Here is a 6,066-nt window from a genome sequence, read left to right on the forward strand (position 1 = left end):
GCCCTGTATGCATCGCGGAAGTTAGAGTAGCAGTGGTCGAGTGTGTTACTCACTTGTGTACTGCAATCAATATGCTAATAGCATTTAGGTAGCCTTCTTCTCAGATGAGCTTTGTTAAAATCGCCAGCTACAATAAATGCAGCCCCAGGATATATGGTTTCCAGTTTGCATAAATTCCAGTGAAGTTCCTTGATGGTCGTCTTGGTATCCACTTGCGAAGGGATATACACGGCAGTGACGATAACCGAGGAGTTTTCTTGGGAGATAATGCGGTTGGCATTTGATTGTGAGACATGTTAGGTCAGGTGAACAAAAGGACTTGAGTTCTTGTATGTTGTTACAATTACACCATGAGTCAATCATGAAACATCCACCCCCGCCCTTCTTCTTACCAGAGAGATGTTTGTTCCTGTTGGCGCGATGCACTGAAAATCCCGTTGGCTGTTCGGACACCGACAGCATGTCCCCAGCTAGCCATGTCTCCGTGAAACAGAGAATCTTACAATCCCGGATATCTCTTTGGAAAGGAACTTTGTTAACTAGGGACTGGACATTAGCAAGTAATATGCTCGGAAGCGGTGGGTGGTGTGCACGCAGCCGAAGCATCACTAGAAGACCGCTCCGGCACCCACTCCTCCGACGGCGTTGTTTTGGGTTGGCCTCTGGAATCAGTTTAAATGCCCTGGGAGGTGCAGAAAAGTCGTATTCCTGGTCGGAGTGCTGGTTGTGCTGGTAAATTGACGTCTCTTTGATATCCAATAGTTCTTCCCGGCTGTGTGTAATAACACTTAAGGTTTTCTGGACTAACAATGTAAGAAATAATGCATTAGAAAAACAAAACACTGCACTGTTTCCTAAGGCCCTGAAGTGAAGCTGCCATTTCTATCGGGGCATCTTATCGTACCCCTGCACAATAAACTTGTGCTTTGGATAATGTTAATGTTTATGACAAAAAGACAATGTTGTTAATATAGTAATAACTATACGCCGTGACAAAGCCAGGTTGAAATTCCTCTTTAAGACACTTTTTGTTGGTGTTTCTTTTATCATGGCAGTTACCTGTACATCTCTTGGGTGAATGGCTGCAGCAATGGTCTGACATGCCTAACTTGCGCTTAGTAAAAAATTAGGCCTAATTAGACAAAAGAACATTTAAGTTGTTCAAACAGGACACTAAGTCGTTCGAACAAGATACTAAGTCATTTGAACGACGTATTATCCTGTTCAAATTACTTACTTGCTCTTTTGTCTAATTAGGCCTCATTTGGTTTGCAGCTCCAGTTGTGCTTGTCAGACCATTGACAGTTCTGTCCTAGGGCTGCGTTTGAATGCTAGAGCACGTAAGTGGGCCAACAAGATCTCACAGCTTTACCAATTTACTTCAGATTCTGAGGTTTATCCACGTTTTTCCAAACACCAAATTTCAAAGTTGCTCCAAACATCAAATTTCTACGGATTTTTGACATCCCGGGTCACTCCTCTTGCTCAGCATCGTCTTTCCCGAGGGGTGTGTGTTAAATCCCAGTGGTATACACTAATTTTAATTGTTTTTGTTTAACCCTATCACAAACATTAACCCCTACGTTAACCATTCGGGAATAAATGCCTAAACTTAAAGGGGAATTTTTAGATGTTCAACTTCATATTCATTATCTCCAGCACAATCCCAACATCGAGTTATGTGAAAATGTCGAGTTTCCATGTTTTATAGTAAAAAAAGATAGAGGGAGATAAGTGTTTCCAAAGACATCATCAACCAAATAGTAGACAATTAGTAGGTAAGTAGTAGGCAAAGTCTACTCATAATTTGTTTAAATCATGAGGTACACCGATGATTTCATTGGAAACACTTATCTTCCTCTACATTTTTTACTACAACACATAGAAATCAGCTATTTTCACATATGTGGCCAACCATCTCTTTTCAGTGCTATGTTCCAAAATTTGAAGTTGTGTTTTTTATATTGGATAGAAGTGCAGACTCAGAGCTTCAAAATGACATATCAGGCACAGTAGTTGGAAATGTGAGGAAGTAATGCTGTTTTAGAAGTTGATAAATGTATAATCCCATTCAGGAGAAAATGCATTCAAACATTTTGCTGTGATTTTCAGACTTGCTCTAAAGAAAAGGAACACCTACAACAAACTGCCAAAATGGATTCTCTGAACATTAAATCACCAAGTTCCCCCATTAGGCAAACTATTAACACTATTACATTACCTATTGTTGAGTAATAATGATAACCTTTCACATTGAACAGCTACAGTGCTGCTTTGTTTATGCCCATTTAGCATTGTTCACACTCTCTAAAGCCTCAGACCCACCCATCTCAAAGAATTCACATTGGAATACATGACTGTGGCCATGTGCTAAAGCAGTGAGGTAGGGTTTAAAACACAAATAAATATTTCAACATTTATTAACTTCAAGTGCTAAAGGTTCATAAAGGTAGAAACACTTTCTAGACCTAGGCATATATCATAAGATCCTTTGAGTGACTTTGGTTAAAGTCATGTTATGATATGAACAAAGGAATCTAGCCATAGAGCATATTTATGTCCTGCCCTTTGGAGCAGGACATGTCATTTACATAGCCTTTTCATTGTGAAAGTTCTGATCTTCTCAAAGATCTAGTTGTGTCCAGTCTGGGGGATGCTTTCACATCTCTAGGAGGAAGGACATCAACATTACACAGCAGCTGAAACTTGGTTCAAACTGAGTGACTGCTCCTTGGCCACAACAACATCAGGCTCCAGACAATTGAAGCTGTAAAGTAGGAAAGCAGACACAAATAGACAAAACAAGTTCAAGCATTAAGCTCAAAGTACAACGACAAAATACCTGAAGTGTTGCTTGTTCACCCTCAATCGTGTCCTTGTACTGGTGGTGGGGAGCAGTACAAGGACACGATTGAGGGTGAACAAGCAACACTTCAGGTATTTTGTCGTTGTACTTTGAGCTTAATGCTTGAACTTGTTTGGTCTATTTGTGTCTGCTTTCCTTGGCACTCCAATATGTGCCATAAACATCACAAATGGTCCTTTTGTTCGATTTCGTCCGTCATTATATCTCCAAAATGTCCATTTATTTTCCACCATAATTTGCAAATAAATTCATTAAAAATCCTACAATCTGATTTTCTGGATTTTTTTTCTCATTTTGTCTGTCATAGTTGAAGTGTACCTATGATGATAATTACAGGCCTCTCTCATCTGTGGGAGAACTTGCACAATTGGTGGCTGACTAAATACTTGTTGGCCCCACTGTACATGTAGGTAGAATTATTAAAGTGACTATGCAAAGATAACAACAGAGAGTGGCAGTGGCATAAAAGGGAGGGGGCAATGCCAATAATCTGCATAGCCATTTGATTAGCTGTTCAGGAGTCTTATGGCTTGGGGGTAGAAGCTGTTTAACCTGTTTGGGGTAGGGGGCAACATTTTCACTTTTGGATAAATAGCGTGCCCAAACTGAACTACCTCCTACTCTGTCCCAGATCCTAATATATGCATATTATTATTAGTATTGGATAGAAAACACTCTGAAGTTTCTAAAACTGTTTGAATCATGTCTGTGAGTATAGCAAAGCTTATTTAGTAGGTAAAACCCTGAGTACAAACCATTCAGATCTTTTTTTTGAGGTCACTGTCTTTTCAATAGGGTTTCATGTAGAATCCAGAATTCTAATCGACCTTTCTGCAGTTCCTACCACTTCCACTGGATGTCACCAGTTTGTAGAAATTGGTTGATGTTTTTCCTTTGTGTAATGAAGAAGTACCATAGCTCAGAAAGAGAGTCACTTCATGTGTACCTTTTGATAGAGGTGCGTAACCAGAAAAGTAGCGTCAGTTTGTTTTGCTCCTGTATTGAACATAGATCATCTTCAATTTGATCGATTATATACATTTAGAAATACCTACAGTTGTATTACAAAAGTAGTTTGAAATGTTTTGGAAATGTTTACAGGTAACTTTTGAGATATTTTGTAGCGACGTTGCGTAAGTTGGAAGCTGTGTTTTTCTGGATCAAACGCGCCAAATAAATTGACATTTTGGATATATATCAACGGAATTAATCTAACAAAAGGACCATTTGTGATGTTTATGGGACATATAGGAGTGCCAACAAAAGAAGCTCGTCAAAGGTAAGGCATTATTTATATTTTATTTCTGCGTTTTGTGTCGTGCCTGCAGAGTTAAAATATGTTTACTGTTGTGCTATCATCAGATCATTGTTCACTGTTGTGCTGGATTCATGTAATTTAATGAAAATGTTAGATTTTTATAGAAATGTATTTGAATTTGGCGGTCTGCATTTTCCCTGGCCATTGGCCAAGTGGGACGCAAGCATCCCGCCTACCCCAGAGAGGTTAAAAGCCTCTTGGACCTAGACTTGGCACTCCGGTACCGCTTGCCATGCGATAGCAGACAGAACAGTCTATGACTAGAGTGGCTGGAGTCTTTGACAATCTTTAGGGCTTTCCTCTGACACCGCCTGAGATAGAAGTCCTGGATGGCAGGAAACTTGACCCCAGTGATGCACTGGGCTGTACTCACTACCCTCTGTAGTAGCTTGCAGTCGGAGGTCGAGCAGTTGCCATACCAGGCAGTGATGCAACCAGTCAGGATTCTCTCGATGGTGCAGCTGTATAACCTTTTGAGGTTCCAAATCTTTTCAGTCTCCTGAGGGGGAATACGTTTTGTCGTGCCTTCTTCACGACTGTCTTGGTGTGCTTGGACCATGATAGTTTGTTGGTGATGTGGACGCCAAGGAACCTGAAGCTCTCAGCCTGCTCCACTTCAGCCCCGTTGATGAGAATGGGGGGTGCTCAGTCCTCCTTTTCCTGTAGTCCACAATCATCTCCTTTGTCTTGATCATGTTGAGGGAGAGGTTGTTGTCCTTGCACCACACGGCCAGGTCTCTGACCTCCTCCCTATAGGCTGTCTCATCATTGTCAGTGATCAGACCTACCACTGTTGTGTCATCCGCAAACTTAATGATAGTGTTGGAGTTGTGCTTGGCCGTGCAGTCATGAGAGAACAGGGAGTACCGGAGGGGAATAATTACGCACCCCTGAGGGGCCCCTCTGTTGAGGATCAGCGTGGAGGATGTGTTTTGATACCTACCCTCACCACCTGGGGGCGGCCCGTCAGGAAGTCCAGGATCCAGTTGCAGAGGTAGGTGTTTAGTCCAAGGTTCCTTAGCTTATTGATGAACTTTGAGGGCACTATGGTGTTGAATGCGGAGCTGTAGTCAATGAAAAGCATTCTCACATTGGTGTTCCTTTTGTCCAGGTGGCAAAGGGCAGTGTGGAGTGCAATAGAGATTACATCATCTGTGGATCTGTTAGGGTGGTATGCAAATTGGAGTGGGTCTAGGGTTTCTGGGATAATGGTGTTGATGTGAGCCATGACCAGCCTATCAAATCACTTTATGGCTACAGATGTGAGTGCTACTGATCAGTAGTAATTTAGGCAGGTTACCTTAGTGTTCTTGGGCACAGGGACTATGGTGGTCTGCTTGAAACATGTTGGTATTACAGACTCAGACAGGGAGTGGTTGAAAATGTCAGTGAAGACACTTGCCAATTGGTCAGCGCATGCTCACAGTACACGTCCTGGTAATCTCTGTATTGACCTGTTCAAAGGTCTTACTCACATTGGCTGCGGAGAGTGTGATCACACAGTCGTCCGGAACAGCTGGTGCGCTCATGCATGTTTCAGTGTTATTTGCCTCGAAGCGAGCATTGAAGTAGTTTAGCTCGTCTGGTAGGCTCGTGTCACTGGGCAGCTCTCAGCTGTGCTTCCCTAGTCTTTAATGGTTTGTAAGCCCTGCCACATCCGATGAGCGTCGCAGCCAGTGTATTGCGATTCGATCTTAGTCCTGTATTGACACCTTGCCTGTTTGATGGTTAGTCAGAGGGCATAGTGGAATTTGTTATAAACATCAGGATTATTGTCCCTTTCCTTAAAAAAGGTAGCTCTAGCCTTTAGCTCAGTGCGGATGTTGTCTGTAATCCATGCCTTCTGTTTGGGCTACGTACGTACCTTCACTGTGGGGACAAC

Source organism: Oncorhynchus tshawytscha, linkage group LG06, assembly GCF_018296145.1.
Source record: "Oncorhynchus tshawytscha isolate Ot180627B linkage group LG06, Otsh_v2.0, whole genome shotgun sequence".
NCBI classification, from domain to species: Eukaryota; Metazoa; Chordata; class Actinopteri; order Salmoniformes; family Salmonidae; genus Oncorhynchus; species Oncorhynchus tshawytscha.